General features: G+C 35.3%; 1 protein-coding gene across 1 annotated transcript in view; it reads right to left on the bottom strand.

Moving 5' to 3' along the window:
* The window catches only part of LOC136027492 (zinc finger matrin-type protein 3-like), a 172,647-nt gene that overhangs the window by 132,965 nt on the left and 26,346 nt on the right, over nt 1–13,336 (bottom strand). The gene's annotated exons all lie outside the window — the stretch shown is intronic.

Here is a 13,336-nt window from a genome sequence, read left to right as displayed (position 1 = left end):
ATATATATATATATATATATATATATATATGTATATATATATACATATATATATATATGTGTATATATATATATATATATATATATATATATATATATATATATATATATATATATATATATATATATATGTATATATATATTTATATTTATGTATATATATATATATATATATATATATATATATATATATATATATATATATATATATATAAACTTGAATGCTAACTTGGACAGGAATTGTAAGTCACAAAACTGATCGGTCAGAGAAGTTTAGCGATTTTTTTTTATCCTGACATGAGACTTAAATTGCCAAAACAGGATTTTCTTAAGAAGGTTTGCAAGACAATAGAAATCCTTTAGTTCCAATTTCTAACACATTCTTCAATTTTTTGCTCGTATATTACAAGTTTTTGTAACTTTTATATGTCAAAAAATAGACTAAACACGAAGTTTGAAAACGTAACATACTTCAGGAAATATTCCAGAAAGAAAATATTTCAGAGTCTAACGAAACAATTATCCAGTTCCTCTTGATCTTCCTGAAAAATTTTTGACAGGATCTCAGAAACCAATTTCAAAATTCAGAGCTATCAGATTAGCTGCAGAGAAGGCAAATATCGCAATAAGAAATTATTCCAATTTTTAACAAATACAGTTAGTGAAATGAATGAACCTTTTTAGCTTGTAAAATGTTAGCTTTTATCACACAGTCTTGGCTGAACTTTTCGTTAAGAAGTAATGATGCCAAGGCTATTTTAAAAAAATGGATTTTTAACCGAGAACTTTTATTTAAGTGTTTTATTGTTTATTATTTTCCTTGCTGAAGAGTGCCCTTAGATATAGGGCCGAAATATTCAAACAGGTTCTGTTGGTTCACTTTCTTTGGGGAAAAAAAAGTCCTCATTATTCTCTCTTTTCTTGTTGTAAAATATTTGTTTGCAAGCGGCTAAATTACAAAAGAAGACGTATTGTTGAAATTGGACGCGGGTTTTCGTAAAACTTCGAAGTTTTGACTTTGGAAAAAAGAAATCCAAGAAAAGTTCAAATTTGTAACTTTAAATGAGATACTTATTAGGTTTTTTTACTTAACCAATTCGTATGATGTATTGTAATAAATGAAACGTCCAATTTAAAATTTCACTGTTCCCTCTTGATCATCTTACAAAAAGAATGACAGCTTCTCAAAGGGTAGCAGTGTTTTAACGCCACCGCGGTTTTCCACCACTATACGTTTTCAGCCGCCTTTTAATTCATGTAGGTCAGAATAGACATAGATATCGACATAGACAAGGACACAAATATAGACAAAAACATAGACATAGAGATAGACATAGACTAGCCTAACCTAACCTGTCTATTCTGACCCAACTAATCTTCTTGTTGATGCTTGATTTCCTGGGTGGCGGAAAACCGCGGTGACGTTAAAACACCCACACCTCTCACAGACCACCTATGGAAGGATCCAAAACCTGTTTTGTATACGACTAAAATTGTCGAAGAAGAAGTAGTGTCGAAATTAGAGACAGATTTTCATAAATTTTCCAAAGAGGCTAATAACCTCGATAATATGTAAACCCTGGTGGCAAATAGGAGACTATAACTGACAAATTTTTGAAGAAAATATAGAAAAAAGTGAGGAGATTAAGATCTAACAATTGTAAAAGATTTACATAAATACAAATTTCTTGTCATTTCAAAAGCAGATAGCATTTTCTGCATTAATATTAATATCGTCTACCAATAAGATAATGGCCTTAGACAAAGACTAGCCCGGGAAAGAAATGAAAAACGTTGTAGACGGCGGTCTAAACTATGGGGATATTACCAAACGACTTGATGGAGATTTATGCGCAAATTAAACTATAATAGCTTCTGGAACTGAAAAATGATGGCAATATTCCCCCTCCCCAACTCCGGTTTTATTATAACTGTTCATTTAGACCTTCTCATTGCCCAAGAGTATACACTACCAAGAAATAAAAAAGGGAAAATTCCTCTAGGATGAATGATATCGACTCTAAAATAATAAAAGAGAAAAAAAAGGAATATTGTTGGATAGAACTTTTATATAAAAAATCTTCAATAAAAAAACTTGATATATTTGTAAAAAGCCTAGAAAATATGACAGTTTCCAAAGACTACTCATTAGTACTCTATTACTCATTGGTGCTATTTTATATGTTCGATTCAGCATCCTAAGAAGTACTATCTCCAATTCAAATAATGGTAAAATAGTTCAAAAGCATTTTGAGCAAATACTGAACAATTTTATTACAGAACAATTAGTTACTTCATAGAATTCTTCTATAAATCCAAGTTTGTTTGTTTGTTTTTTTTTGGGGGGGGAGGGAAGGGTATTATGAACTTCTAATTTTTTTAAAATAACTAAGAATCCTTGAATTAAGATTCCACACTAAAAGTACTAATGGTTAATAAGAATCCTACTAGACTTAAATATAGTACTGCAATATGAATTAATAAAAAGACATATTCTGGGGGAAAAACATGATTTTATCATTGCATAACCAACCAGAAACGAACCGAATATGGGCCAAATTAAGATATTTTTATTTTCCTACGGATAGGAAATCTAACTGGCGATCCAAAATTTATTATAGCTGCTCAATTAGACCTTATCACTGCCAAGAACATACACTCCCGAGGAATAAGAGGGAACACGCCACAAGAAAGCAAAGAAGGATTAATCCTTCCTCTTTGGAAGCGCAAAGGCAGCAGAAGCGATTGCTCCAATTACAGAGGAATCACCCTCCTATCAGTCCCCAGTAAATTGTTTACCATGACTCTACTGAACAGAAGCACCCAATTCCTCCGCAAATACCACCGGATTCCGCAAACAGGTTTTATGCCCTAGAGGTCCACGACAGAGCAGATCTTTACCATCTGTCAGGTGTTAGATAAAGCATATATTGCCTTTTTTGACTTCAAAACAGCCATTGATTGGGTTGACCGTGATTCTCTCTGGCTGATACTTGAACGAATAGGACTCTCTGAAAAGTAGTGCCGTCTGCTCAAGGCTTCCTACACTGATACTAACAGCTCTGTCCAGATAAATGGTCGTTACAGCCCAGTATTCGAAACAAACACCAGTGTAAGGGAAGGATGTACTGCCACCGCTTGACTTTTCAATGCTGTCATCAATTAGGTTACGGACCGAAACGTCTCCACTTTGGACTGTAGATCGGCGACCAAGTCCTAAGTGATTATGACTTCGCGGATGGCATCGCTTTGATATGCACCTCTGTAGCCGAACTCGAAGAAGCCCTTACCACACTGTCGGAAGAAGCATTTAAAGTGGGCCTGAAAATCAGCTGGCAAAATACTAATATAATCATCATTGATCCTGTAGATACAACCTCGAACTCGCCTTATTCAGTATATCAGTACATACCAAAGAAGTTGGGAAATCGTTCATGTATCTTGGCTCCGTCATCATCGACAGCGGATCCATCGAAGCTGAAATTCAGTCCCGTATTGCAAAAGCCACCTCAATCATGGCCCGACTGTGTCGCTCTGTCTGGTCGAAGCCCAACATCACCCGCAGAACGAAGACACATATTCACAACACTACTGTAAACCAAGTTTTTGTCTACAGTGCTTCGACCTGGCCTGCAGCTATTTCGGTCCGAAACGCTATAGACGTGGCTCAAACCAGGTTTCTCAGACGAATCGAAGAGATTAAGTGGTATGACTTTGTCTCCAACACCCAACTACTGTCACTTACCAACCAGACACCCAACTCACGTCAGCTCGCTGCACAAACTCTTCGTTGGTTCGGCAACCTAGCCCCTATGAAAAAAGAAACGCCATCCAGAATTGCGTTTAGTTTGATCCCTTGACCCACGGCTGGAAGCGCCCACGTGGAAAGCCTTGTTCTAGATGGAAGGACAGCCTTGGTCACCTCCTTTCATTGATCGTTACCACCTCAGACGAAGCTATAATGCTAGTTTAGAACCGCCTGGACTGCAGGCGACGAGTGACTTCTATCTCTACGCTGGACCACCAGCAGGAACAGTAAGTCAATTCAAGTAAGATCCAAATTGTAACTCCTTTCAGATCATACCTTCAGAGTCGGGCAATTATTTACTGACTTTCCTGTCCCTACTAACGGTATAGCCTTACTGAAGAACATCTATGCTTCGCACCAATGAAGAAAGAAGCTATTTCCTCTTTTTGCAGAATACCGGTACTTTATTTCTAATATATAAATTAGATAAGCTAACATGTTTCAGGCTACACCCTACTAAAGGTGGAGCCTCATCAAATTAGGTATCTGTTTTGCATGAATAAAGAGAACAGCAATTTCTCTTTTTTAAAGAATCACGATAGCCGCTTTTTAACATATAAATGAAATAGACTACCGCATTTCTGGCTGTAGGCCTATCTGACAAGGGGTATAACCTATTTGAAGTACATCTCTGCTTACATGAATAAAGAAAGCAGCTACTTTCTTTTTTTTAAGAGTCGCGATAGCGGCTTTTTAATATAGATAAAATACGCGACCACATTCAAACCGTATCCTATTATCACAATAGCCTCATAAAAATACATGATTGTTCTGCATCGATAAAGTACTTAGGTACACGTTTTCTTTTTCTTTTCTTTTTAAGAATTACGATACCCACTTTCTATTATAGATGAAACATGATACCACATTTCAAAACGTACCCTTTTAAAAGTACAGCCTCAATTACATACATGTCTCAAACGGAAATACATGTCCGTTTTGTATCAATAAAGAAAGCAGATATTTGTTGTTTTTACAGAATCACGATAGCCGCTTTCTAATAAAGATGAAATACGCTACCACATTAAAAGCCGTATACTTTTAACAGTACAGTCTCATTGAAATAAATGTCTGTTTTGCATCAATAAAGAAAGCAGCTACTTCTCTTTTTTAGAGAATCACGGTGGCCACTTTCTAATAGAAGAATGAAGTACGCTACCAAATTTCAAGCTGTACCCTTTTAACAGTACAGCCTCACTGAAACACATGTTTGTTCTGTATCAATTAAGGACGCAGCTACTTCTTTATTTTTAAAAATCGCGATAGCCACTTTCTAATATAGATGAAATTAGCTACCGCCACTTTCTAATAGAAGAATGAAATACGCAAACGTATTTCATGAGCCAAAGGTTTTCTTTGAAATAAATCAAGATAGTTTCCAATTGAAAAGTATCTTCATGACTTAGTTTCTATGGAACATCTGTAAAAGGCTAAAAACTAATAGTTGTCAGACTTGGAAATAAATAGATATAGAAACGGATTCGCTCCTGATCAAACAGAATTGGAAAACCAGTGTAAAAGCAATGAAGTTCCAAACAAAGAAATAAAAGTTAGATATTAAATTAAGATAATAAATTAGAAAAAAATCCGACAATAAAATAAATTAAGATTAGAATTAGAACAAACAATCACATGACAAAAATAAAACCTTTTCTTATTAGGAAATTTCTCATGGTCTAAAAAAAGTAGAGCAAAAAAATTAAAAAAGAACTATCTTAGAAAAGACAGAAAATATATAAATAGTTGTAGAACAATCCAAAAGAAATAATATGAAATAAAGGTAATAAGAATGTAAGTATTATTATAATACTATATCTACACAGACTTATGCGCGTTAAGAACCCCTTTACACCAAAAAAACTTTCTCTTTCTTGTTTTGTTCTTTTTTTACTTCATAATTGCCATTATCAGACTTGCCAGCATATTTGCCAGGAGTCCTACTTATCAATGATAGGACCATGCCCGATTTTTTCTCCGTTTTGCTTCTAATCCCGATGCCAACTCGATGTCTCGATTCCGACACGATTCCCAATTCCAAAAACACGTACTTTTTTATGGAGCCGATAACACTTATTAGATTTAAGAGGGCCATATCAAGTTCAAGTTAATTTTTTTTTTTTTTTGAACAATCACAAATAATTAAAAAAACAACATTTTCGCGCTGAAGAAAAATCTATGAAGGTTTGCGATCAACCTAATCAAGTTCGCATTATGTTTTTGATGCAACAGTTCGTATTAGACATGGTTTTGATCAAGCAGCAAATCAAAAATTTGCTGCTTCCGAGTTTCAGGCCCCTTGTCAATACCTCGCTCTTTACACTAATTTTTTTTTATTACTTATTCTAATTAAACGGCCTTTGTGATTCAGGGGTCATTTTTAAATAATTGGAACAAAATTCGAACTTCAGCGTAAAGAGGGAGGTATTGACAAGGGGGTGAGCCCCCTCATATACGTAATAATTTCTGTTCGTTTCAAGTTTTAATGTTACTCCTTACTTTCACTTGAAAACACTTGTTTTGTAAAATTTAATTTCTGATCTACACTAAAGTTTTACACTATTTATACTAAATAATCCTGATTTACATAGTTTTTTTAGTATTATTCTATTTAAACGGCCTTTGTGATTCAGGGGTCATTTTTACAAAATTGGAATAAAATTAGCGTAAAGAGCGAGGTATTGACAAGGGGGTGAAACCCCTCATGTACGTAATAATTTCTGTGTGTTTTAAGTTTCAATATTGCTCCTTACTTTCAGTTGAAATAACTAGCTTTTTTTGCTTAATTATTAAAGGATCTACTATTCTGACACGTTAAAAAAAATATGGGTCGCAGCTAAGCAGGCATTTGAGATCTTACCGTAAGGGCGGGAAGGGGGAGGAATTCAAAAAGATACAAGAGTATAAACCTATAAGACACACTAGATAATGAAAACGCTTGGTGGATTCCTTGGGAACTTTTCCCAAAGGCTCACCGGTACACGTCTTTTATTAAGTAAATAGTTACATAACACAAGAATCAAGAATTATAGGTTAATAGAATAATTTCATTTGTATGCGTCATTTATCATGAGGTTTTATAACCGAGAGAAATGAAAACAACCCCAAAAATAAATATTTCCGCGAAGGTAAAATGACGCAATTAAAATTAAATTAAAATAAAGATTCCCAAGTTTTATCATAGCATAGTTTTTCTTTGATTCAGAGGACAACATTTCCACAATAATTACTTATCTTCTTTTATAGCTGGCTTATGAATATTAAAAAAATTACATATGCTTATTAATCACGAACACACGAAGGGAAAGGGGACAATCAGGAAAGTGGCCCCCCAAATCTTGAAATTTTTTCAATTTTTCCTCCAGTAAATATATTATCCGTATTATTTGCATATTTCTTGAAACTTTGCACCCTCCAGTGTAAAATCCTTAGGACGTGCCTGGTCGTCATTATGGATTTTTTAATTATACTAAAACAAACCCAAAGGACGATGAGGATAGATTAGGAAAAGTCAATAAAGCAAAAAGATGTTTCAACAAGACTTGTTAAAAATTTTGCGCCAATTTTGTTGATGCATTGAGAAAGAGGAGCTTTCTTTACCAAACAAAAGAAAAAATACCTTTAAAAATCGAGTTCAAATTAATGTTGAACACCAAATGTCCCTACTGCAACTGCACTTCTATATGTAAAACTAATAAACAAAAACAAACCGACAAGAAAAAAGTTTGTCAGGCAATAAGCGATCATTTTGTTATTATTCAATTGAACTATCTCGTACAATGGCAGCTAATAAAGCAGTTTGCAGCGATCAAGTTACTTACAAATTTAATGTTCAGGACTCAGGGAGTGGAATCGTTTAAAAAAATAGGGAAATTCACTCGATTCCCAGTACGATCCTGATCCTTTGGACACCATGAGTATCATCATACTCATTGATTCTTCTTTGTCATCTCATCACTATCGATGTATTCGATAAGGCTATAACCACTAGCCAAACTAATGATTATAGCTCCGTTTTCAGATGACACTACGAATTAGTATTTTTTAAGAAGTTTAAGTTTCAGCTAGTTTTATTTTTCGTGGAAACACACTCGAAGGCAATCCATTTGCGTCACATTGGATGTATTTTTTTTTATTTACGTAGTAGCACGAATAGGAGGCAACCACTAATACGCGATGCTCCAATATCCGGTATAACATGGGTACACAGTTAATCGAGATCAAAGAGCATTGGAGGCTCATGAGAGATAAAACCCAAGTTCAACCCTGGGCGAAAAACAGCGTATTCTAGCATTAACTAGCAATAAAAGGTATTTGCACTTATCTTTTACGGTTTTCCTTCAAAATGGGTTAAAGGTAAAATATCCTCTTCAACCAAAAGGGAAAAAAGGTGTGTTTTTGAACATGACCAGTCTATACCTGGTAAACTAATCAATTCCTTCCTATTATATAATCCAAAAATGAGTATAAAAACAAAAGAATTTACTTATTTTAAGTCAAACTAGATTCAGAGAAACTTAAAATAACTTAAAATAAATTAAACTCAATTCCATAATCCTAGACAAGAAGAAAAGAACATTCGTTATTGGACTTTACGATCCCTAGCTGTGGTGCTGATCTCCGTTTCATGCCTCTTCAGCTAGGAACAGCAATGGGTGGGTTGGGGGCTAGCCATCCAGCGCTTTCGCACGACCTTCCTGTTTACCTTCCTCTAGATTTCTCCAGGTACCCATTTAGAGCTGGGTTGGCTCTGACTAAAGCCTATAGAGTCAGGCCACTGACCCCATTCAAAACCAAATAACTAGTAACACCAACACTCGAACCCCTGTCCTCACGGACAAAGTATGTCAAGCCTAGCGCGCTAACCACTCGGCTAGGACGGCTCTATTACTCAACTCTATAATAATAGAGCCATCATAAATTAGGTTTACATGTCCATCATTCAATTACAGTTACAGAGGCAAAGCATATAGAATTGTGCCAGTAAGCATCTATTTCAGCGTCCCAATGGATGAGATTTGCTTCGATTGTCTCGGCGTATGGAACAATTACCAAAATGTTCACTTTATATAAACAGGAATAAAAATATAAATATTTCAAAGACAAGGACTAAGAATTACTAGAAGTGCTGCTAAGCAATTTATTGAGTGAACATAGTAATTTTAACACAGAAAAGCGGTTGAACGGTTATTATTATTAGCAATTCGTCACATCACAAAGCCATCAGAGGCTGCCACACCTCAAGTCTGACTTAGTTTCTGGACAACATTATGGTTTAAGAAAAGGGCTCAGAAGTGTTAGTGCCAGACTATGTCAATAAAAAACGAACAGAAATTAATTTTAAAAAACTTTTTCAACAAAACAATAATTTCAAAGAAAATCAAAGAGCTCGATGAAGCCAAGAATAAGCAGAAATAAAGTCAAATAATCTTCCAAGCGTAAGACTACCACAAATCACTATCAGTAAATAAATGAAACTCAAAACGAACAGAAATTACAATAAATAGCCAAGTCAAACTCAAAACGAGCAAAAATTAAGCTGATAACCCCCATGCCTTATCAAGACCAGAACATAATTTGCGTTTTAAATGAAAACAAAAATCGTTTTAAATGTTTTTATTTCTCTTCCTTTCATAAATAAAAATTACCAAAACTTTAAGGAATAGATATCAGTATATGTCAATTAAACTCACAATCCCTTGTCATTTGTTTTCTCTCTTTTTTTCATTAAAGGGCAAATTGTATTCTGGTCTCGAGAAGGCATGCGGGTTAGCAGCCCTACTCATGTTAATTTTTGCTCGTTTTGAGTTTGACTCGGCTATTTATTGTAGTTTCTGTTCGTTATGAGCTTCATTTATTTACTGATAGTGATTTGTGGTAGTTTTACTCTTGGAACATTCTTTGACTTTATTTCTGCTCATTCTTGGCTCATTCGATTTCCTTGCTTTTCTTTGAAAAACATGTTTCGCTGAAAAAGATTTTTAAATTAATTGTTCAAGAAAAGGGCTCACGAGCACCAGAGGTGTTGCTAAATAATTCAATCAGCGAGCATAGTTATTTTAACACCAAAAACAGACTGAAGGATTACTATTGCTAATACTAGCCTGTTGTCACAGCTCAAGGTCGCCTGAGGCCACCACAGCAGAAAGCCATCACAGTTTCATGATTGAATTTCCTTCAAAGGCCACAAGTTTTCAATAGGGAAGCTCTTGCGACGGGCAAGTTTGAACTACAGTCTATAGAGTTTCCAGTCACGTCTTATCCATAGTGTTGTCACAAGGACTGGATAGAATAACAAGAGCTAAGAGCTCATTTGGCACTTGTGACGAGGCAAGAAGAGCTAAGAGCCAAGAGCTCATATGGTGTGAGCTCTAACAAAATTCTAAGAATCAATAGATTGATTTAAAAGGAATAATCAGGATTTAAAATAAGAGCTCTGAGTCACGATGTCCTTCTAAATATCAAAATTCATTAAGATCCGATCACCCTCTCGTAAGTTATAAATACCTAATTTTTTCTAATTTTTCCTCTCCCTTTAGCCCCCAGATGATCGAATCTGGGAAAACGACTTTATTAAGTCAATTTGTGCAGCTCTCTGACACGCCAACCAACTTTCATCGTCCTAGCACGTCCAGAAGAACCAAACTCGCCAAATCACTGAACCCCTCCCCCCAGCTCCCCCAAAGAGAGCGAATCCAGTACGGTTACGTCAATCACGTATCAAGGACATTTGCTTATTCTATCCAACAAGCTTCATCCCAATTCCTCCACTCCAAGTGTTTTCCAAGATTTCCCCCTCCAACTCCCCCCAATGTCAAAAGATCTGGTCGGGATTTGAAATAAGAGCTCTGAGACATGAATTCCTTCTAAATATCAAATTTCATTAAGATCTGATCACATATTCGTAAGATATAAATACCCCAATTTTCACGTTTTCCAAGAATTCCGGTATCCCCCTCCAACTCCCCCCAATGTCACAGGATCTGGTCGGAATTTAAAATTAGAGCTTTAAAGCACAAAATCCTTCTAAATATCAAATTTCATTAAGATCTGGTCACCCTTTCGTAAGTTACAAATACCTCAATTTTCAAAATTACCCCCCCCCCCAACTCCACCAAAGAGAGCAGATCCGGTCCGGTTATATCAGTCACGTATCTTAGACAGGATTTTGTTCTTCCCATCTAGTTTCATCCTGATCTCTCCGCTTTAAGTATTTTCTAAGATTTCCAGTCCCCCCCCCCCAATGACACTGGATCCGGTTGAGATTTAAAATAAGAGATCTGAGTTACGAGGTCCTTCTAAATATGAAGTTTCATGAAGACCCGATCACTCCTTCGTAAGTTAAAAATACGTCATTTTTTCTAATTTTTCAGAATTAACCCCCCCCCCCATAGAGCGGATCTGTTCCAATTATGTAAATCACGTATCTAAGACTTCTGTTATTTTTGCCACCAAGTTCCATCCCGATCCCTCCAATCTAAGCGTTTTCCAAGATCTTAGGTTCCCCCATCCAAACTCCCCCCAATGTCACTAGATCCGGTCGGGATTTAAAATAAGAGCTTTGAGACACGATATCCTTTTAATACCTAATTTCATTGAGATCCGATCACCCGTTCGTAAGTTAAAAATACCTCATTTTTTTCTAATTTTTCAGAATTAAACACACACCCCCCAACTACCCCAAAGAGAGTGGATCCATTCCGGTTATGCCAATCATGTATGTAGGACTTGTGCCTATTTTCCCCGCCAAGTTTCATCCCAATCTCTCCACTAAGTGTTTTCCAAGATTTTAGGTTTTCCCCTCCAAACTTCCCCCCCCCCAATGTCACCTGATCCGGTCGGGATTTAAAATAACAGCTCTGAGACACGATATCCTTCCAAACATCAAATTTCATTAAGATCTGATCAACTGTTCGTAAGTTAAAAATACTTCTATTTTTCTATTTTTTCCAAATTAACGGGCCCCCCACTCCTCCCCAGATGGTCAAATCGGGAAAAAGACTATTTCTAATTTAATCTGGTCCGGTCCCTGATACGCACGCCAAATTTCATCGTCCTAGCTTACCTGGAAGTACCTAAAGTAGCAAAACCGGGACCGACAGACCGACAGAATTTGCGATTGCTATATGTCACTTAATTAATACCAAGTGCCCTAAAAAGTAACAGCAGAACAAGAACCGAACAAGAATTTTCAGAGAGTTTGTCGGATTTACAAGGGAATTCAAATGGTTTACAGGGAATCGGATAAGGCAAATAAGGCAGTTTAGATACTTACATTTAATCTACAGATTGTGACCGAGTTAAATTTGTCCTTTTCAAAGAACTGGCAATTCAGGGGCGCAAGCCTTTTCTTGCCAAGTGAACAACCGGAGGGCCATAAATAGCAACATACTAATAACTAGGATTTTGTTTTTGAGGGGACCAACTCATTTGGATAGAGATGTCCAACTTTTGAAAATGTAGTTTTTTATTTATTATACAATCAAATTTTCTAGCATACATTTACATATTCTAAGGACACTTTTCCCTTGTACATATTCCAAGGAAATCATCTAGTATACTAAGGACACTTTTACAATGTTTTTTTAGTAGTTTTTCCCATGTAATAAGGAAAGGAGGAACAGGGTTTAAAATCAGGTAATTCCCCCAGATATAGATTTGAATAGCAATGAACAATAGTAAAAAAAAGTAAATCATAATCATACTTACTTATAAGTGTTTCAAGTAGATAAATTATCATTCACCAATAATAAGATAAATACCATAAACTTCCATTTCACTTTTTGTTTCTTTTTATTTGCTTTGGTCATTTTTTCTGGAAGGCTATTTTTTTCCTGCTTTTACGGTCAAATATTTGTTTTGCTGTCCGATACTTGTTTTGCTATTGAACTACGACTTTCACTATACAGCTACTAGCTAACAAGATGAAGAAAGTACTTTCTGCCAATTTTTGATTTTTTTGCTTAGTTTCTAAGCAGAAATATTATTCCACTTTGACTCAATAGAACTGGTAAGAGATTTTAACTCTGAAAAGCAATTTAAGCGAAAAAAATCAACAAAATCCACGCATAAAGTTTTACCTGAAAATTTCAAGATTTAGCAGAGCAGAACTGAAAATATAAAGCTGGGATGAAAAAAAATTAAGTTGGAATTCAGCCCCTGGCAAAGTCAAATTATTTTGATATTCTCAATTTCAACCATAAATGGGCTCTATGGCGTAAATTGATTTTGCTGAAAGAACACTATGCTGTTTATCCCGTTGATAATACATGCTTAGATCTCAGGGTATTAAAAATACTGATCTCAGGATTGATATCAAAGTTTAAAAATACTAACAAAATCAGGCCTTTGATGAAACAAAGTTTACACTGTATTTCTTCTTTTTTTTAAGATGATCCGAATAACAGGTGGACTCGTGAGAAAAAAATGAGGCTATCTTATTACCACAAAATATTGACAGGCTAAAAGAATGTTTGAGCTCTTGAAAGAAAAAACAGGATTTCAAGAATCTATGTAATATTGATAATGCAAT

Source organism: Artemia franciscana, chromosome 5, assembly GCF_032884065.1.
Source record: "Artemia franciscana chromosome 5, ASM3288406v1, whole genome shotgun sequence".
Classification (NCBI taxonomy): domain Eukaryota; kingdom Metazoa; phylum Arthropoda; class Branchiopoda; order Anostraca; family Artemiidae; genus Artemia; species Artemia franciscana.
This window is presented reverse-complemented; position numbering and strand designations above follow the sequence as displayed.